This window comes from Rhinolophus sinicus, chromosome 5 (assembly GCF_057876585.1).
Source record: "Rhinolophus sinicus isolate RSI-liver-muscle chromosome 5, RSI-T2T, whole genome shotgun sequence".
Lineage (NCBI taxonomy): Eukaryota > Metazoa > Chordata > Mammalia > Chiroptera > Rhinolophidae > Rhinolophus > Rhinolophus sinicus.
Window position 1 is genome coordinate 39,758,943 of NC_142505.1, and position 22,657 is coordinate 39,781,599.

The following is a 22,657-nucleotide window of genomic DNA, read 5'->3' on the forward strand; positions in this document are numbered from 1 at the left end:
AATGTTAATTTTATTTGCTAATACTTAAGCTTTTGCTTCTATAGTGTGTAATTGGTTTATAACTTTCTATGCTGTTAAGTTTTATTATCTGAGTTAAATCAGTTTTGTTCCATGGACCAGGAAACCTTTGGTTTTATACTCTGCATGTTTTATTGCCTGGATTATCTATTCATAGAAACAGGAAAAAGCTTGCCCATAAAACTGTCAGGAATAGAGTCTTTTTTAAAGTGATTTTTTTGGACATTTTATATTTCTTCCAACATGTTAGATTTTTAAAATTTTCTACTTAAAAAAAATGAATTTGGTAGTTTATATCCTCCCCCCAAAGAATTTTTTCCATCAGTATTTTCCAATTCCTTAACATAACTGCTATATGATAATCTGATAATTTAAAATTTTTTCTATATAAAAAATCCTCTAATATTCCTGTTTCAACATTTTGTTAAATGACTTCCTACTATTTATTATGGTTTATCTACTGGATTTGTCAGTTTTACCACATTCTTCTTTGTTCAATTTTTAAATTTTTATTATATTCCTAGTCTAGCTAAACTTTGCCTAACTTTGGAAGGAAAATTCCTTGTTTCTTTCATTGCATTTTAAAATAATAACAGCACATATACACTTTGGCTGCATCCCACATACATGTTTATGTGTATATAAAATTATAATGTCTTGTTATTTTTAATAGTCATTGCAGTTTAGTTTTCTGCTTTGACTTAACAGCTATTTGGGGGAAAGAAGTGACAGGTGGACTTCTTGAATTAATTTCAAATTTTATTGCACAGTGGCCAGATACAATGGTCTAGCAAACTTCCACTTTTATAGACAATACTGAGATTTTTGTTTGCTAGTATGGCTACCTTCTATAAATGTTCCATAAATGCCTGAGAAGAAGGAATATATCCTCTGTTGGTAAGAGATGGGAAATTGGTTATACATGGGAGATAAATCATGTAAGTAAACATATATAGGATAATGGGAGCCAGAAGGGGTTCTTCTAGTAGACTGTTTAGTTTTACAGGGAACTACCAAACTGTCTTCCAAAGTGCCTGCACCATTCTGCATGCCCACCAACAATGAACAAGAGTCTCTGCTGCTCCGCATTTTAGTCAGCAATTTGGTATTGTCAGCTTTTTGTATTCTAGCCATTCTAAAAGGTGCAAGTGCTATTTCAGTGTTGTTTTAATTTGCAATTCCCTAATGACAAATGATATTGAGTATCTTTTATGTGCTTATTTGCCTTCTGTAGATATTCTCTGGGGAGGTGTCTGATCAGATCTTTGCCCACTTCTGGAGTTCTTTTTATATTTTGGATACAAGTTTAGGTAGTAAAGAATTTAATCTTACCCAAAGAGCGGTCTGGCTCTACCCTTAGCTCTTGGGAGGTAATCTCTAAACCCTTGGAATGTCTTGCCTGATAAAAGTGTCTTTGTTTAACTGGGGGCCTTAGGCCAGCCAGATAGTAACAATGTGATTTAGGGTGGAGGCTTTGAGTCACATCGACAATGAGATTTAGGGTGGGGACATCTAAGTCGTGTGGTGAGTAGCTGGTCAAGTTTACATGATCAAAGCCCAATAAAGACTTTGGACATGGATGCTCATGTAAGTTTCTCTGGTTGGCAATATTCTGTGTGTGCAGTCAAACAGCAATACCTGGAAAGTAAAGTCATACCTGATTCCATGGGGAGAGGACAACTGGAAGCTCCACAATTGGTACTTTTTCGGGACTCTGCCCTATGTGTCTTTTCACTTGACTGAGCTTAATCTGTATCCTTCAACCGTAGTAAAACGGAACTGTGAGTATAACAACTCAATGAATTCCATGAGTCCTTCTGGAGAATTATCGAATCTAAAGGTGGTTTTGGAGACCCTCGAACTTGCAACTGGTGTCAGAAGTAAGGCCAGACTTTTGTGCCCTACTCCCTAACTTTGCAATTGGCTAACTTCACAAAGTCTTTTATCACACACGTTTTGCTGTTGTATCTAAAAAGTCATTGCCAAAGCCAAGGTCACCAAGAGTTTCTCCTATTTTTTCTTCTAGAAGTTTTATCTTTTTGTTTCACATTTAGGTTTATGGTCCATTTTGAGGTATAAGGGCTCTGTCTAGGTTCAGTATTTCGCATGTGGACTACACAGTTCACTCTAGTTAAATTTGTTGAAAAGACTCCTTTTTCCATTGAATTGCTTTTCCTCCTTTGTCAAAGATCAGTTGACAATATTTCTCTAGGTTTATTTCTGAGCTCTCTATTCTGCTCCACTGATTATGTATCTATCCTTTTGCTAATATAGTAATCCCCTTTATTTGTGGGGAATACACTCCAAGACCCCCCAGTGGATGGCTAAAACTCTGGATAGTACATAACCCTACATATACTATGTTTTTTCCTATAAGTATATACCTATGATAAAGTTTAATTTATAAATTAGTAAGAGATTAACAATAACTTACAAAATAGAACGTACTGCAATATATGTTATGTGAATGTGGCTTCTCTCTCTCAAAACATCTTATTTGTACTGTACTCTCCCTTCTTCCTGTGATGTGAGATGACACAATGCCTGTGTGATGAGATGAAGTGAGGTGAATGCCGTAGGCATTGTGACGCTGAGAAAAGGGATGATTCAAGCCCCAGTTGTGATAGTACAAGATTTCATTACGCTACTCAGAACAGTGAAATTTTAAACTTATGAATTGTTTATCTCTAGAATTTTCCATTTAATATTTTTGGACTACAGTTGACCGTGGATCACTGAAACCACAGAAACCAAAACCACAGATAAGGGGGACTACTGTACTATACTGTCTTATTGATTATTATAGCTTTATAGTAAGCCTCAAAGTCAGGTGATGTGAGTCTTGGGCATTGGTTTTTTTGACCAAACCTGAGTCTCTCTGTCTTTTAAATTGATGTTGTAATATATTCATTTTTATTCTAATTACTGATAAGGTGGTTTTACACTGTCACTTTTATTCTTGCTGCTCTTTATCGCCTTTATTTTCTCTTTTGCTAATAATAACAATGTAGACATTTTCTTTTTCCTAATAACACTGTAAATATTGTTCCATAGTCTTTGCTATTTAGTAGTGAACAGGAAATTTGATTAATCTTATTTAAGGGTTTTTTTGTTATTTTTTGTTATTTTTTTTTGTAGAAGCTCCTTTTCACCCCTTGCCTGGATGTTTACAGTATATCTTTTATTTCTCCTCAAAATTTTCATTCCTTATATACCTAGCATTCTCTATTTATCAGTGAAATCCTTTAAATTATAAACTTAGGTCTTTCTTAAGCTCAAGGATGTTGTCTTCCAGTTTACCATGGATTATTGTTTCTCTTCTATTTACTATTCTCCTTTACTCAGGAATACTATTTATCTACATATTGAGTCTTTATTCTCTTTTTGATCCTTTTCCACTACTGCATTTTGGGAGACCTTCTCCAGCTTCTCGTCTACATCACTGACTTGATTTTCACCACTATTTTTTGACTCTTTCATTGTGGATTTTAATAGTAAAGGTATATTGAATTTTAGTATGTTCATGAGTTTTGAGGAGTCCTGAAGAAATTTTAAAATATAGGAAAGTACAAAGAATGATTCAAGATCCTTTGTAATTATCCTTATTTCCCTTAGCTCCAGGGCCCTGAAGTAACTCTACATGGATTCCAATCTGAGACCCACCTCTCACTGGTTGTATAATCTTAGGGGAAGTAATTTAACCTTACTTGAACTTTCTTGGGAATAATCACTTAATCAGATTTAATTCACTAAATCATGAGAGGTTTTAATACAGTATCTGGTATTCAGTAAATATTTAGCTATTATTACTATAATCTCTGTTGGTATCTCAGTTGGTTTCTGTGTCAATCTGTTGTCTTTTACATACTATTTCAGATCCATTACATAATTTCAAGAAGAAAGCATTTACCATCTAATATTATCTTGTTTCCTTTCTCAGTTTTTTTACAAATACAATTTTCCTCTGTGTCTTAAGTATAAGATTTTCTCCTTTTATTTTGCAGAATTTCTTAATAAGGCCATGATGGCTTTTTAAAAAATGCTGTCAATTATCTGAAAACTGAGAGGTTTGGTGTTTGCTTAGAAAATAATTAGGTAAATTCTAATTGACCTATCCCCTTTCCTGTCCATCTGAATATTATTTGACTTTTAACTCTTAGTTCTTAAGTTGGAGAAAAGATTGATTCACACAATTCTTAGTCAAATTTCTGGTGTTAAGCAGTAATGTAATATTATGGCTCTCATCTATTTTGGAGACTAGGGATCTCTTTGAAGATCCCATTAAAATCATATACTCTCTCTCCAGAACATAAAATTTTGCTTACCAATTCAGTCTGTCATGGAGAAGTCAATTCATGGATTGAGGTTAAGAATCCCGATTTAACTATGGCTCTGATGAACTAAAGAAGACTCTCCTGGTTCTGTTGCCTCATTATGTGATGTATGCGATCGGTAATTTAACCCTGGATACTCTGAAATAGAACATAGTTCTTCCCTAGTCAAAGCAGGGCCAAACCAAGAGTTGTTTCAGTTGGTAACAGGTACCAGGGAGTTTATTAAACTGTTCTCTTTTCTCTTGTAAATATTTGAAATTTTCCATAATGAAAAGCTTCATTTGTGTGTTTATTTGAAGTAGAGCCTGAAAAAATGCATACCACTCCCCCACACTTTCTACTTTCTGCCCTTTCCTACTACTATTCCCTTCACATCTGAAAATGCACCATAACCTGCCAGTGTCTTTACAGAAATGTGGTCACCAAGGGAAGCAAAGAGGTAATGATAAGAGAGATGGGAGGGAGAAAAATAAGCACTGGATGCTGCAGATAGCAGTTGCAACACCACAGATGGTAGCTGCCAAGTTTCTGGTTGGCAAAGACTTCACTTCCTTAAATTATAGGTATGCAGCAGAGATGGGCAGAAAATCTACTATTTTCCTGCCTGTCCCTGCTATTCTGTCTCAGGGATCTGTCTTTACTTTTACTCATAGAAAATCCTCCTGAGGCTTGTTGGCATGTTTTAATTTATATTTCTAGTTTCTGATTCTATTTGTAACTTGGCTTCTTTGTGTATTTTCACCTACTTGATCATGGGATAACAGAGGAGATTAAGTTGGGTCCCACTAGATTGCTGCCAGCTAACCCCAGGCTTCCCAGAGTTGAATTCCTGAGGCTAAAAGGTCCTATAATAATATGGCGCATGTTCAACCTGAGAACAGCAGGTAAGTGAAAGAAATAGTTTCTGATCTACTCTTGCCTCCCTTAAGTCTCAACCACACTACAATTTTACATAAACAGAAATATGCTTACTGATATTATTGAGCACACAGAATAGAGCATGGTAAAAAAGAAAGTGTAATTTTCTCTCAAGGAAGCTCTAACCCAGATTAACAAAGTCAAGAAACGGCCAATGGATGTATGGTTTAAACCAAAGCATTGTAGCAACCAATTAGAAATATTCAAGTTCTTCCACAAGAAAGTGCACATGATAAAACTTATATATTGGTGAGCTAATAAGCCAGTTATCAGAGACACTCTCAAAATAAACTAAAAAATGAATTAGCATACAAATAATATTAAAAGCAATTAGCATAATGGGGTAGATTGAGATTACTTAGAGGTTTAGTTCCTCTGGTCTTGTCAATAATATTCCATGTTAATAAAAGATTTCCTGAAAAAGACATGCATGCAGAGCAATGTGTTTGGAAGACTGACCACTGATCTGAAAGACATGAATTGAATTGTCTCTACCACTTGGGGAAGTCAGTTAACTGCTCTGAGCCTCAGTTTTCTCATTTCTAAAGTGGGTGTATTAATCGTACTTATCTTGCAAGGAGGTTGTGAGGATTATGTGAAATAATGAACATAAAGAGCTTAGCACATTTCCTGGCAAACAGCACTCAAAACACAATAGTTATTATAATAAGTAAATGGGCCTCTTCTTTCAGTTTTAATCCATTGAAAATGCTGAGATAAACAAGGTGGTAACTAAGGTCAAACAGTACTTCAAAAAAAGAAGGCAAATAAAACAAATATAAAACATTATAAATGATAGACTAATATCCCTCAAAAATCCTAAACAAAATTTTAGCAAATTGAATCCGACAACATAGAAAAGGAGTAATATATCATGCCTAAGTGAGGTTTATCCAGGAATATCTTGGTTTATCCAGAAATATGTTGGTTTAACATCAGAAAAATCTGTATAAACAGAATGAAAAAGAAAAACTGTGCTAGCTTCTTGATAGATACAGATACAGTATTTGGCAAAATTCAACAACCATTCACAGTAGTAACTTTTAGCAGACAAGGAATAGATGGGGGAACTTCCTGAATGTACTAAAAGGCATCTACAAAAGAACCTATAGCTAAAAATCATAGGTAATGGTAAAAAAATTGAATGCTTTCCCCTACGATCAGAAACAACACAATGATGTCCACTTTCACTACTTCAACACTGAACAGGAGTCTTAGTCAATACAATAAGTCAAGAAAAAAGGAAAACAGGCATAAAAATAAGAAATAAGTAAACAGACAAAATGTTGGTCTGTGTGAAAGATCCTATGGAACCTATAAAAACTTACTAGTAGTGAGAGTATTAGCAAGGTCATAAGCAGCAAGGTTAATATGCAAAAACCAACTGTATTTCTATATTCTAGCAATTAAAAACCCAGAGACTAAAATAAAGATATAATTTATAATAACATCAAGAATATGAAAGACTTAGGGATAAATTTAAGAAAATATGTGCAAGCTCTGTACAACAAAAACAACAACATTTTGCTGAGACAAACTACAGAAGACTTAAAGGACAACTAAACCACGCTTATAAATTGGAAGACTCAACATTATTAAGATGTTAATTCTTCCCAAATTTATTTATAGATTCAATGCAATCCCAATAAAAATCTCAACAGGTACTTTCATAGAAATTTACAAACTGATTCTAAAATTTATATAAAATGCAAAAGGTCTAGCACAGCCAAAACAACTTTGAAAAATAACGAAGTTGGAAGACTTACACTACCTAATTTCAAGACTTAATACAGCTTCAGCAGAGTTTCTCAACCTTGGTACTGTTGACATTTTGGACTGGCTGGTTTTTCTTGTTATAGGAAACTGTCCTGTGTATGGTAGGATGTTTGGCAGCATCCCTGGCCTCTACTCCTACCAGAGGCAAATTCCCGAGTTGTGACCCTCAAAAATGTCTCCAGACACTGCAACCCCCTAGGGCGTAGGGGGTGGGGCAGGGGAGGCAAGGGGAGCATAACTGCCCTCATTGAGATCCACTGAGCTACATTAAGTAATGTGTTACTGACATGAACATAGACATTTAGATCAATGGAACAGAACAGAATCTAGAAATAGACCCTCAACTATACAGTCAATTGATATTTGACTAAGGTACAAAAGCAATTCTGTGGGAAAGTATAATCTCATCAATAAATGATGGTCAATGATTGGTTATTCACACACAAGAAAAATAAACCTCACCCTTTACCTCACTCCATACATAAAAATTAACTCAACAGTTATCACAGACTTAAATTTAAGAGCAAAAACTATAAAACTCTCAGAAAAATATATAGGAGATAATCTCAGTAATCTTGGCTTAAACAAAGATCTCTTAAACAAGACATAAGGAAGTGCAAACTGTCTTTTTAATTGATAAGTTGCACATTAAAATACAAAAGATGTTTGCTGTTCAAAATTTACCTGTGAAGAAAATAAAAAGGCAAGCTACAGGCTAGGAGAAAATAGTTGTAAAATATGTATCTAGTAGAGGACTTTTACCCAGAATAAGTCAATAACCCAATAAGACAAACAACCCAACTTAAAAATGGGCAAAGAATTTAAACAGTTAATTCATCAAAGAAGATATGCTGATGGCGAATAAACACATGAAAAGACACACAACACTGTTAGTCATTAGGGAAATGCAAATTAAAACCACACTGAAATACCACATAAATCCACTTCAAGAGCTAAAAGGAAAAAAGACTGACCATACCAAGTGCTGACAAGGGTGCAGGGCAATTAGAACTCTTATATATCGCTGATGGAAATACCAATTTGTACAGGCACTTTTGGAAACATGTTTGGCAATTTATTTTGACCCAGCAATTCTACTCCTAGGTACCGTGGAGAAATGAAAACTTATGTCAACACATAAGCTTGTATTTGAATGTTCATAGTAGCTTTATTCATAAAAGTCCACAACTGGAAACATAAATGTTCATCAACTCATGAAGGGATAAACAAATTGTGGTATATCCATACAAAGGAATACTAGTCAGTAATAAAAAAGGAACTACTGACACACAAAACAACATGAATAAATCTCAAGAGCATCATCCTGAGTACAAGAATCTAGACAGAAATTATATTAATAAAATATCCAAAAATATTCAACACAACTAAAAATAATTCTGATTTTGAGTAGTTTTTGTTATATGAATCCTTGACATTATCTTTTGTCCACTGACACTTACTATCTTTTGTTATTTAACTTATGTGTCTAGTCTTCTTAAATCAACTACAAACCCTTCTGCCATAGAGGTTATTGTGTATTTCTGCATAACACTTCATAATACTAACAGCTCACATTTATATATCAATGCACAGGTTCCGTAAGTCTCATTCAATAAAACCACCGGAATGTAGTATACATTGCAATGGAGTCAGGATACCTGGGTTCAAATCCTAGCTGCCTACATGTGGTAAGTCATTTAATCTTTGAGACTAAATTTCTTTATTCATTGAACTTAAAAGCATTGGGGTAAAGTGGAGAAAGAGCACTAGGGACACTGGGTTGGTACAAGAGCCATCCTAATGGATGGGAGGCCAGTGAGGACAGAAACCTCCTGAGAAGAAATGGGCCAAAAATTACACTTGAACTTGACTTTTCAGAAGAACCACAGACTGAGAAAGTGGGATCTTATAAGTTTTCTTATTTTTTGAGTTTTAAGCAGGAGCTATCAGAAAAGTTACCACTGGTTTGTGGCAGATAACCAATCACAGAAACATCCATTTTTGATCCTTCAATGTAGTCTCCTTGTATCACTGGGAATAGGCTTCAACAGTACTATATATAAGAAAAATTAACTATTTCAGACTGATATAAAACAGGTTAGTTTTACTCTACTAATGCGTTGTTGCCATAGTAATCCATCTCAGTAAGAGAGAAATCACAGGTTCAGATATTTGGTATATGTGCTAGGCTGAGCCTCTACAGTTGGTGGAATTATGAATGCCTGTAAATCAAAAGCCAGAATCACTCAAGGAATGACGATATGGCAGTGCCAAAGAGTTTCACTAGGGATTTGCTGTATACCTACCATGTGCCAAAAACAGGCACTACGCTAGACAAGGTTACCTGTTTCATCACTTCATCTTCACAATAGCCCTTATGAGGTAGCTGTTTTCGAGATGAAATTATTATCCCTGTTTTTGAGATGAGAAAACTGACATTCTGAAACACAACTCAGTAATTTGTCTAAGTGGTTACCATTACTATGTGACAAGACTAAGATTCAAACTCAGAGCTATTTGACTCCATGTTCTTACTGCTACTTAAAACCTATTACCACTATACAAAAAGATCAGCTTCCAATTATTGAAGGGAACACAACTCCTAGAAAATAACAGGCTTAATAATTTTTGCTTTACTTTCAAGGTAGACAGGAGGCAGATATTATCTAAGGTAGGCAGGAAACAGGTATTACCTCCAGCTATCAGAAAGGGAAACTAAAACTTATCTATAAAGTGACAAAGCAAGTTTTTGAATGCTGGAATTCCTACCCAGTTTTTGAATCCTGTAATTCCTACCCATTTATCTACATTAGCATTCCTTTGACATTCATCATAATAATGATGAAGCAAAGATGGAGGAAGATAAAAAGTACATGCCATTATAAGCCCAAGTGTTTTTCATTCTTTGACTAGTCCACATGTTTACTGAGTACCTATTAAGGTTAAGCACAGTGCTTGTTACTGGGGATATAACAGTGAATAAAATAAACAAGACACAGTTCCTACCCACAGGGAAGTTTGGCCCTAGCTGGAAGATACTGACAACTAAATAGACAATTAAACTACAGTGCAGTAATGTAGAAACAGGATAGCACAAGGTGCCATATGAGCACAGACAAGACAAACTAAACCCTGAAAGGGTGGGAAGTAGGGCTACAGGACATCCAGTTACATTGAAATTTCAAGTAAGCAATGAATACTTTTTTAGTATAAGTATGTCCCAAATATTGTTCTGCATTTTCACTTGCTACATCTGGCAACCGTAGGTAGAGATGATGTTTAGAAAAGTGTCTCAGTGGAAATAATAACTTAAGATGAAAACAGAATTATTACTTGTCCCCAACAAATGTACATTAGTTGTTGGCCTATGGAGACACCCATGTGGCAAGAATCTAAATCTGAAACCTCCTGACAATAGCCAGTGAGGAACTGAGGGCTCTTGTGAAGAGCCATGTAAGGGAGCCATCTTGGAAGTAGATCTTCCAGCCACAGTCAGCCCTCAGCTGTCTACAGCCTTGGCCAACAGCTTGATTACAAGAGATGAGAGGCTTGAATCACCTAGCTACCACCGTAAGTCACTCCTCACCCTCAGAAACTTTGAGATAATAAATGTTTGTTGTTTTCAGCTGTCAGTTTTTTGCGTAATTTGTTATGCAGAAATAGATGTGTGATGCTCTGCCCATTAGAGGAGTTCTGCATCCCATAAGAATGGGCTTACACTGCACCCCATCATGCTCATTCCTTGCAGAGAGCTGCCACAATTAGTGTGGGTGGCCTCAACAAGAATGAGGTAGTGGATCCACAGGGGCCACAGCTGCCACTGTCAGTCACTTAAGCCTCCCACCAGCAGGCGATCTGAATGGTGTATTTCCATGGTTGCCACAGGATAACAAAATGTTTAGTAACGACAGCATAGCCTTTCTGAAATAAAGTAATTTAAAATAAGATCATTTGAAAAGAATAAAATAAGAAGTATTTCTCTGAGTTCAGCTTAATCACTCGAGAGAATTGAGTGAAAATAGAAATACAAGCAAAATAATAAAAAAAATTATCAGAGCTAAGAAATTCCAAATCTTGGATTAGCTGTGGTTCTCAGACTGATTTCATGTGTACTAAGAATTGATATTGCTCTGCCAACCAAGAAAGTAACTTGTTCCTCAATGGGTTGTTCTGGCCCTCCCGTTTCTGCAACTGAAGGACAATGTGCAACTGAAGAGCTATGAACCGTGGTTAATCTACTAATCTAGAATTTCTAAGAGTACTCTGGTGAAACAATTTGAGAGTTGTGAGTTCCACAAAGTATTTTATTCCAATAGATAAAGTTTAAGTGATTATATTCTAATTATCTAATATGATCAGAGAAATCTCAGAGAAAGACATTTCCACCTTTTCCAAAAAAACACGATGAGTTGGAAATATGGCTGCAGGGAGATGTCAGAAGTTTTCTTTGACCACAGCCCCCAGACTCATACCCTTGGCTATATAACAAAGTTTTCTATCCAAACCATCTTAGAGTTCATGCTATTAATATTATGGCATGTTTTTCCCCAAACCAGTTCAATACCAATTGAGTTTAGTATATGTTTATGTTGGAATCCTTTAAGGTCTGCGTTCCAGATATATCAGATGTCATTTTTCTCCTTATGGCCTGTAAAACAGTCACAATTATCTTACAAAACCTCCAATTCAAATTTCGTAGAAACTGAGATAAAAGCATTGCCTTAAACAGCTTACATTCTCTAGGATAGTATAATTCACTGATGTATGTAAAGCCTGATTTAACCATGTTTTCTAGAAATTTCTATGTAAATTCATATTTTAAAGTATTCTATTTTAAAAATATCCAATTCATTTTAAAATTACCTTGGCAAACTAATGCTAGATATTAAAAGAGGAAACACACTGATCAAAACAAAATCTAGAATATCTTTGAATTCAAGTACCTGATATTACAGAATAAAGCAACTGCTATTCAGCTAATTTTTTGCAGAATTAAGTAGTAGTTTTATGTATTTGCTTTGATCAGTTATATAAAATTGATACACATATTAAGCAAAGCCCTGAAGTTTCAGGCCTAAGCCCCATGTATTTTCTCTCTAGCCACTCTAACATGTACAGTTAAAATTATCAAATGACTGTATCCAATGTTAACAATTGGGTTGGTTCATAGTGAAGACTAAAGATCTGGAACTAAAAACCAAGGGAAGATTTAAAAACTGGCCAAAAAAATAATCAACTATTTCTAGAGCATTAGCTGTCTTTTCTAACTCGACAATACACTGTAAAATTTTGTGATCCAGTAGGAGAGAGTTGAGAAAAAAATATGCAACACAAAACTCTTTAATGTCATCCAAGATAACAGATGCTACTCGGACAGTTTCATTGTTCCTAATCTCTCTGCCTCCAGCTTTTATCCCCTCATATTTGGAATATTTTTTTATTTCCTCCTATTAAAGCACTGTTTTTATTATAGTTCTTTTTGTTCATAAGTAACCTATATATATTGTAGAATTTTTTATTTCATTGATATATCTTAATTAATATAAAGATAACACGTTGTCTTCTTTATTTTAATGGGAATTTAAATAGATTCTCCCCAAGTTAAAACCACACACACACACACCCTCACACACACACACACAAAATCACTAAAATGCATAATAGGTCCAGTGATTTCATAATTTTACCTTTCTCCTTTCTGACTTGTCTTTATGGGGTTATCTTGAAAAAAAGGTCCACTTTGAAAATTTTCGCTAGTAACAACCTTCTCTTAATCATCTCAAATACCCCTTTTTAAACTAAAGATCCAAAATTGGAGGATAAGTGGAAGCTCCAACAAAACCTGGAAAGAGAAAAACTTGACAGCAGAATTTTGTCATTGTTTCACCCACTCAATAAATAGATATTAAGACCCTTTGAGTCAGATACTGTGCTAGGTACAAGTCCTACTTTGTTTCAAGAGCCTGCCATCACAATATAATCTTAAAATACCAACAAGGCTAACAAAATTACATATATATATTTGTGTGTGTGTGTGTGTGTAAATTCTGAGAACTACACATGTAGAGTTAGGAATAAAGGTATCAGTGGATAAAATAGAAAGAAAAGCAAGATGTTGGGAACATTTCAAAGTTATCAAAGCTCTAAGAGTAATACAAAAATCTATGTAGTGCTTTATAAATATTATTTTGAGTCTAGGAATGTTTTTGATTACAACAGCCAATAGAATCTATCAATTTGTTTGTTTTTGCCAAAAAATTTAAACTCAGTCTATTGGTAAATTTTCACATAAGAACATATCTTCAATTTTATAACTGAACTCAACAGGAAAATAAAATTCAATTACGAAAATACACTTGACAGAGTCACACCAAATCTGATTAGGTGTCATACTATATATAGGACATTATATTAACACTCGAACCTTACTCCAAGTATTAAATGTATGCTATTTTTAAGATCCATAGCCATGACCTTGGTTCACGTTAATATCATTCAATGCATAAAATACTAATAAAATATTTCTTGTAATTTGGCTCCCTGGAATAAAGCTAAAATATATCTGATACAAAATTGCACACTACAACCATGATTTATCACAATTTACCAAAATATGGAAAAGATTTCTCACTTCATTAATCATCAGGGAAACACAAATTAAAACCACAACAACCACTACAGGCTGTGTATAAGGAAAAATATGAAAACTACCAAGTATTGGTAAGGACGGGAACAACAGGGAGTGTTTTATATCCTGCCCCGTGGCAGTTTAAGTTGGTATTATCACTTGGGAAAAGTCATCTGGAAGTGTCTACTAAAGCTGAGCATATGCTAACCAAACAACTTCAGTCCCAGGTATATGCCCTACAGAAATGCAGGCACGTGCTCACCAAAGGACATGAACATAGAATGTTCATGAGATCACTAATTGTAATACTCAAAATCTGAAAACTATGTAAATGCCCAATAACATTAGAATAAATGATGGTTTATTCACACAATGGCACATTATATAGCAATGAGAAAGGATTAACCCACAACTACATACCATATGGATGAATTTCACAAATGTAATGCTGCGGAAAAAAGCTAGTCACAAAATAGTAACTAATAACTAACACTGTATGACTCCATATATAAAGAACAAAAGCTAAAGTAATCTTTGCTGTTAGAAGTCAAGAGAGCAGTTACCCTTGAAAGGGAGCACCAGGCATGCTTCTGGGGTGCTGGTAATATTGTGCTTATAGAGTGTTGGTTTATAAACCTTCACTGAGCTGTATACTTGTATTTGTACTTTTCTCCATCACATACCGTATTTTCCCGAAAATGAGACCTAACTGGAAAATAAGCCCTAGCAAGATTTTTCAGGATGACATCTCCTGAACATAAGCCCTAACGCATCTTTTGGAACAAAAATTAATATAAGACCCGGTCTTATTTTGGGGGAAACACCGTATATAAATACATGACATGAATATTTTCATTATAAAAGTAATACCACATTATGGATACATTACAAAATACAGAAAAAAATATATAGTGCCAATTAATCATAACCTCATCTTCTAAAGATACTTGTAAATTGACATAGTTCACCCCTTTTTTCTATAAACAATTTTACATAGTTAAGAACATGTAATACATACAACTTTACTTAAATTTGAGTGGTTAAATTATATCAAAACATCCCTAAATAATTATTGTGTATCAAGCATTTCCTGTCTTTAAAATGTTTTTCTTCATAAGCAACATTTGAGTACAAAATTAGCTATCATATGCATACTTACACAATTTACTTTAAAATCACCTAGTAATATACTTCTGTGTAGGACTGACTTTATTGCTATTTATAAATAGTGCTACCATATATACATGAAGACAGATTTGAAAAAGCAGCAGAATGGATAACCTTTCCTCTTTCCTTTACTAGTCTTTTCTTTTAGAAGTGCTCCTTAGCCTGTAGATTCCCTCAGTAAAGCAAAAATCCATGGTCTGAGAGTCTAAGACTGTGAAGCTTGATGACACCTCAGTATTAGATACACACAAGGTTCTGAAAAACAGTTTTCTGAGTGAAAAATTTTAGGCAGGAAAATCAGTGTGATCCTACCTGTGGCTTAATCCCGACTTCTGAATACTCTTGGAGCAGTAGTCCTCCAAGTGTGGTCCAGGGTGAGCAACACCAGTGTCACCTAGGAACTTGGGAGAAATACAAATTCTCAGACCCCACCCCGACCTACTGAATCAGTAACCCTGGAGGAGATTTTTATAGCATGCCGTCCAGGTGATTCTGATGCTTGCTAAAATTTAAGAACTACTGGCCTAGAGCATTCTAAACCCCCAGGCAATAAACATCACCTTTATTAATCAGGGAGTGGAAAAGATTGCTATCTTGTTCATCTGAGAGAATGAGAAGATTCCTGATAGATAAACGTTTTCATCTTGTGCTCCACCTCCTTTAGATTTATGATTTACATGTCTACAGTGTCAGCCATGCTATTTTTCATACTTTAATGGATCCCAAATGGACTCACTAAAGACGAGGTAAAGGATGTCATTGAAGAAAAGGATAGTACAAGAGTTTATTCTGTGAATCAAACAAAATATTTTATTTAATTAGTTTCACAGACAGAAAATGAAAGAAGTATCTGTATTACCAGTAAATCCTGGTAGCAATTTCCTTTTACTTCAAAATGCAGCTTTCAATTAAATATATCCAGGCTGGTCTTTTTCTAATAATTTAATCAGCAACTTAGATATCTTCTATACATTTAATACAATATAAAGAAGAACTTGGATATCAAACAAACAACTAAGGAAGTAAAGAAGAAGAGAATTAATATTTTATTGAGTACCTACTACATTGTTAAAAATAAAGAAAACTTCATTTAAAATGAAGTCGGGAATACCTGACAGGGAGCTGTCACGCATTGCCACACAGACCCCAAACAGGTGGACAGACCACTTCAAGAGGAAGAAAGAATTTTTCCTTGCCCAGCAAAACACCTCCACCTTTGCCAATCATCACCAGGACCCCTTTAGCTGGTGGCCTTCAGGTTTAGGCTCCTCGTTACAGCCTAGCCAATGAGAAACTGCCACACGCAGCCAATTAGAAGCTGTTAACACCCTGATCTTCCATACAGCCCATCCAATCATCCTCCTTTTCCCCTATAAAAGCAAGCCCATCTCTGAATTCGGATTTGCCGATGGTTAGCCATAGTTTGTCCCAAACTGTAATTCCTCTGCTAGTCTCAAATAAATCCACTTCACTGGTAAAATAGCTAGTTCTTTATGTTTTATTTTTTTTAAGTCAACAACATGCTAACTATTGTGCAGAAAGCTTTATACGTGAGGGTTAAATGAGAATATATAGTCCCTATGAGGTAGGTGTTACTATCCCCATAACACAAATGTGAAAATCAGACAAAGAGAGATTTAGTAAATATCCTATGTTACCAATTGTAAACCCAGCAAACAGCAAAGCTGAATTGAAGCTGTGCTTCTACAGTTTCAAAACCTATGCCTTTTCAAATATATCAAACTTACAACATGAAGCAAAACACAGTACATTTTCATCAGCAGGCATAAAAAAACTCCTATGTAAAGAAATAGTTAGCAAAGTTTTAGCAACTTTTAATAGTTTTCCTATTTAGTATTTTTTAAAGACACATACAGCTTTAAAAAATATTTCAGCTACCAGTTTAATTTTATTTATTAAATAAAGACAAGGAGAAACCAGGTTAAATGTCAGAAAGGACAATATAATCTCTCTTGAATAATAAACATCTGTGATTTAAATCGCTAAATTTAATTTTTAAAATACTGTGTTGGCAATAAAGCTGGTGGTTTTTTTTTGTTTTTTTTTCCCTGTTAAACAGTTTTATAACACGTTTGTATGGATATTTTGTTTTTAGATTTGGCAACTCATGCACATTTTATGTTGGTCATGAACAAGACAAATTTAAATAAGGAAATTCAAAAAGGATAACATTTTAAGAGGTTGATTTTAGAACTAAATTCCAATTGGCAATCAAAATTATCTTCTCCTTATGCTGTGAGTTTGAAATTAACCAGTACCAGTAATTGTTACCAAAAGTTGTTAACAATAGCAGGCAAGATGGCTAGCTAAAGGTGTGAAAAGGTTTTCTTCTGTGACAAGACAATGGGCCTTATGGAAATAGGAAATTAAAAACAGACAATTAGATCAATTCCATTTCAAAATACTAAGCAAATTTAAAAAAATCACATAAAAACAGACCTCAATACTAATCTCAATACTAGTCTATTCTGCCAACTGACAAGATGATTCACTGAAAATGAATTTTGAAATAATACAAAAACAAAACTGCAGATATCCTTTCTTCCAAAAAGAAGCATATGAGTTTATCACCCTTTCATAAGAAACAGTAATTGGTTATTTCAAGAACTATAAAAAATAGGTATCATCATGTCATATGCTTTATAATAAAGCAATTTAGATGAACTAGAATAGAGAATAAAAATGTATATTAGAAAATGAAAAAAAGCCATTTCATTGTGGCTCAGGTATAACATATTGCATTATCAAAACTATTTATAAATTTACACCATGCAATCAAAACACAGAACAAAGTTGTGTAATTCTACCAAACCACAATACACGTTGTGAAAGCAGTTAACAGGAAGATGAAAGATGTGGTAACCACAGCCTATTTAAAAGCACTTTAATTTTTTCATTTATTCTTTGTTCTAAATCAGGAATTCCTTAAATTTTACTTCTAAAAGGTAATTCTTACTTAATTATAGTATTTATTTAATATGGTAAACTAAATACTATTACTTAAATGAAACATATGTAGATAAACATAAGAAAAATAGAAGAGAGAAAAAGGATCAGATGGCACAGGCCCTTCAGGAGAAGCAAGCTGCTGGAATAAACAGGTCAATACAACTATTTGTACAATGGTATCGCTGTCTATTTTCAGATCATTAAGCTATTTTTAAATATCCTGAAACCAAACCCACATTCAAAAGGCAAAGCCAGAACCATTCACTGTTTATTAAAATACAAACTCTTACTAAGCCAAGCACATTAAGATAGGCCAAACTCACCCTAATATGACCTCAGATTTAGAAGACTGCCAAAGAATTTGTATAGAAATAGCAAACAAATGTTGCTTATCCCTACTATTCAAACTAATATAAAATAAAACAAAAGCTTACTAGATATTTTTGGACTTAAATTTGTGAAGTAAAATAAAGAAAAAAATAGATATGGCCAAATGTTAGCAGCCTTTTTAATTAAACATAAAATTCTAAAATATTTTTAAGATTTTGAACACTGAAATAATCTCTAACACCAATTCCTTACCCTTTTACCTTTTTAATTCATTTTACACTTCTTCTCATCAAGAAAGTGAAGTTTTCACATAACAGTGCAGAAATGCATTATTACGGTCCCTACAGGCATCATCCCAGCAACATTTTTGGTAGAACTCTGAATTCCTTCTGTTTCTACTGCTTTGGCCACAAAATGCTTTCAATATTCCTGTTCCCAGGCTGTGAAGATCACTTCAAAAATGTTATAAACATTGAAACAATTGGTTCCACTATATGTACAATCAGCCCTACATATCTGTGGGTTCCTCAACTGCGGATTCAAAGAACAGTGGATGGATAATATTGTGGAAAAGAAGTTACATTGCTTCTGACGTGTCCCATGTAGTTAGGCCTACCATGGTTGCGTTGGTACTGAACACGTACGGACCTATTTTTCTTGTCGTTATTCCATAAACAATACAGCATAACAACTATTTACATAGTATTTATACTGTATTAAGTATTATAAGTAATCTAGAGATGATTTAAAATTTACAGGAGGATATATGTAAGTTATATTAAAAAATTATGCCATTTTATATAAGGGACTTGAGCATCCATGCATTTTGGTATCCATCAGAGGGTCCTGGAACCACAGAGGGATGACTGTAACTTTAACCTCATCTGGTTCCTTGCTGCTACTCAGGGATCCCAAAATCATCTCTAGATTATAAAGAATTAAAAATAGTACAAAACTAGCTATAATCAACACTACTCTATAAATGGAGAATTTACAAGCTTCTCTATTAAGTGGAATTCAAAGTTGGTGTGACGTGTAAAAATGAATCAGTGTAACTCACCATATTCATGGGCTAAAAATAACCCACCATATAATCATTGCAATACATGCAGTAAAAAACAGTTAACAAAACCAACAACCATTCATTATCAAAACACCCAGAAAAGAATAAAAGGGAAACCTAACCAGATAAAGGGCAGCTATGAAAACTCTATAACTAACATTATACCTAACAATAAAAGATGCTTTCCTCCTAAGACCAAAAAAAGGCAAGGATTACATTTCCATTCAACCTTGAACTAGAAATCCTAATCAATAAGAAAGAACAAGACATACAAATTGAAAAGGAGTACGTAAAACTGGCTTTATTCCGAGATGACATAATAGTATATGTAGGAAATTCTAAGCAATCTAGAAGAGTTACCAGAAATGAGTTTCGCAAGGTGGCAGATCAAAGTGCAAAAACCAATTGTATGTCTACATCCTAGTAAAGGAACACTAGAAATTGACATTTAAAATACCATTTACAAACAAACAAACAAACAAATAAAAAAACCTTCTGGAACTAATAAGCAATTATAGCAAGCTTGCTGGATACAAGGTTAATATATAAAAGCCAACTGCTTTCTTACATACAGCAATCAACAATTAGAATTTGAAACTAAAAACACCAGGCCATTTACATTAGCATCAACAAATGAAATACTTAAGTTTATATCTAATAAATATGTATAAGATTTATATGTGGAAGACTACAAAACTCTGATGAAAGAAATCAAAGACCTAATCAATGGAAAGATATTCCATGTCCATGGATAGGAGGAATCAATGTTGTCAAGATGTCAGTTATTCCCAACTTGATGTAGAGGTTCAATGTAAACTCAATCAAAATCCCAGTAAGTTGTTTTGTGGATATCAACAAACTGATTCTAAAATTTTATATGGAAAGGCAAGAAACTCAGAATAGCCAATGCAACACTAAAGAAGAAAAGTTGGAGGACTGAGACTACTCAACTTCAAAACTTATTATAAATCCACAGTATGATATCAGCAAAAGAATAGGAAAATGGAATAGAATAGAGAATCTAGAAATAGACCTACACAAATATAATCAACTCAATTTTGACAAAGGAGTAAAGGCAATTCAGTGGAGAAAGGAGTCTTGAACAAATGAGGCTGGAACAAATAGACATCTACATGCAAAAAAAAAAAAAAAGAAAGAAAGAAAAAGAAACTTAACACAGTCCTTACATCTGTCACAAAATTAACTCAAAACGGATTATAGACCTAAATGTAAACCACAAAACTTCTGGAAGAAAAATAGGAGACAATCTAAGTGGCCCTGGGTTTGGCAATGACATTTTAGATACAACACCAAAAGCATGATCCATGAAAGAAAAAACTGATAAGTTGAACTTCATTAAAATTAAAAACTTCTCTGAGAAAGACACCATTTCTCTGACACCAGATAATGTCAATAGTCTTTGTGTATCCTTACAAGAAACATTACGTGTGTATTTGTATGTCTATGTGAATGTCATTATTTCTCACTTCTCTTTAAACAAAGAGTTATATACTCAACATGTTCTGAATTTTTCTTTTGTTAACTTAATGTCTTTGTAGATCATTCTGTATCTGTACATAGCTTTTTCATTCCCCATTTTACAGCTGCATAGTATTCCATATGTAATGAACACAGTTTAGTTAACCAGATCATACTGATGGGTTTACACTGTTTCCAATATTTTGTTATTACAGACAATACTGAAAACACTAAGCTTTATTTTCCAGATTTACAAGCATATCAATAGAATAAATTCCCAAAACTGGGACAGCTAGGTCACAGGGCATGTAACTGTTAAATTCACAAATATTGTGAAGTTGCTTCCGGTAAAGGCTGTACTAATTTATGCTCCCACAAGCAGTATAAGAGAGCACGTTACCCTACACCCTTGGCAACAGTGTTTTATCAAACTACTTAATTCTCACAAAGCTTACAGAGTGAAAAATGGGACTCAGTGTAATTTTAAATTACATGTTTTATGAATGAGGTAGAGTATCTTTTCATCTGTGTAAGAACCATTAATATTTCTTTTTCTGTGAACTGATTATTCATAAGTTTTACCCATTTTCTAAACACTGGATTATTGGTTTGATTGTTCCTTTTATCACTAGTTAATATTTCTCTTTGTTTCTTTAATGCCTTGAGGCTTCTAACATATTTTATTTGATGTCAATATTGTTTGGCCACAGTACATCTTTGGTCATTTCTTATTTTCATTCTTTCTTAATTTTAAGGATTCTGAATATATTTTTAGTTCCAAAACAACTTTTTTTGGGTGGTAACAGCATCCTCTTGAGAGTTTTCATCCCCTTTTCTTCCCATCACAGCTTTCTCTCATCTTTTCCATTAGTTCTGCCTCCCTAAGAGGAATCTACTTGATGCTAGTCCCTCTTTTGAGTTGTTGAATTCATTTTAAGAGGTGTAGGCTACTGCAATCTCTTGGAGGGTGTGGGACGGGCAGTCAATATAAGATATACACACTTTAAAACAGGTGTGCAAGCAATTAATAAGCTGGCCAAGTGGCAATGCTCTGCTGAGGATGTAAAGGAACAAATGGGGATGCCTAGCAGACCTCATTTACCTACAAGGACATGAGCAATTCATCCAACAAGTGCAACCCTCCCCATAGCTGCTGATCAGGCAGCTTCTCAAAGGACTGCACTGAGCTTGCAGGCAAATATGGCCTCTTTCCATGAGCCAGAAATAAGCAAAGGTACAGCCAGCCCATCCGATAGCATGTGCCTCTCAGATAACTGAGGAATCCCTGATCTTCACCAAAGGTTCTACTGGGCTTTCAACCTCAGATAATGAAGCCCTGACTTACATATTCTTCTCTTTCATTTTTCTTAATAAGGCACAATTACATAATTTATAACAGGACATACACATACTCACCTGCTTTTATATCCTCTACTATTCCCTCGGTTATAATATATTTATATCTGCAGGCTTTTCTTCTTTTAATTAATTATACAACTTTTAAATCAACTCTTAGATATATGTCCTATAAGACAAAAAGCTCTGAAACCTTCTTTATTAATTCCTTAACACTTTGTTTCAAAAGAATTTAAGACAAGTTCCTTCTTTATATACTTCTTTATAAACTTCTCAAAGGTTAGATACATGAACTTCTTTATAAACGTCTCAAAGGTTAGATACATAAACATTTTGATTAAAAGTCTGGAAATGTTACGGCAGTCCATCACTTACTGAGTATGTACAAGGGTGCTAGACACCAAGCTAGAGTCTGAGGACAAAGATATAAAAAAAGACTCTACCCTCAAAGAGTCTAGTAAAAGAAAAGGACAATTGTATAAAGAAATACAGTATAATGTAATCAGGACAATATGTACAGGGTCTAAAGTTTAACACAAGGCAGTATAGTAACTAAGAGGTACAGAGGAATCTGTGGTCAGCTAGATTTTTAAAGAGTAAGTAGGAATTTGCCCAGTG

The 22,657-nt window shown here is 34.3% G+C and overlaps 1 protein-coding gene across 7 annotated transcripts in view; it reads right to left on the reverse strand.

Annotated features, from left to right (window-relative positions):
* TFDP2 (transcription factor Dp-2) overlaps positions 1 to 22,657 on the reverse strand; it is a 180,239-nt gene that overhangs the window by 105,899 nt on the left and 51,683 nt on the right. The window contains exon 4 of one of the 7 annotated variants that reach the window (XM_074312940.2): positions 15,154 to 15,242. The exons of 5 other annotated variants lie outside the window; for them this stretch is intronic. The gene's annotated coding sequence lies outside the window, so the exon portion shown is untranslated. Of the gene's footprint in view, positions 1 to 12,733; positions 12,885 to 15,153; positions 15,243 to 22,657 lie in introns of those variants that run through there. One more of the 7 variants, XM_019747164.3, reaches the window with a different exon arrangement.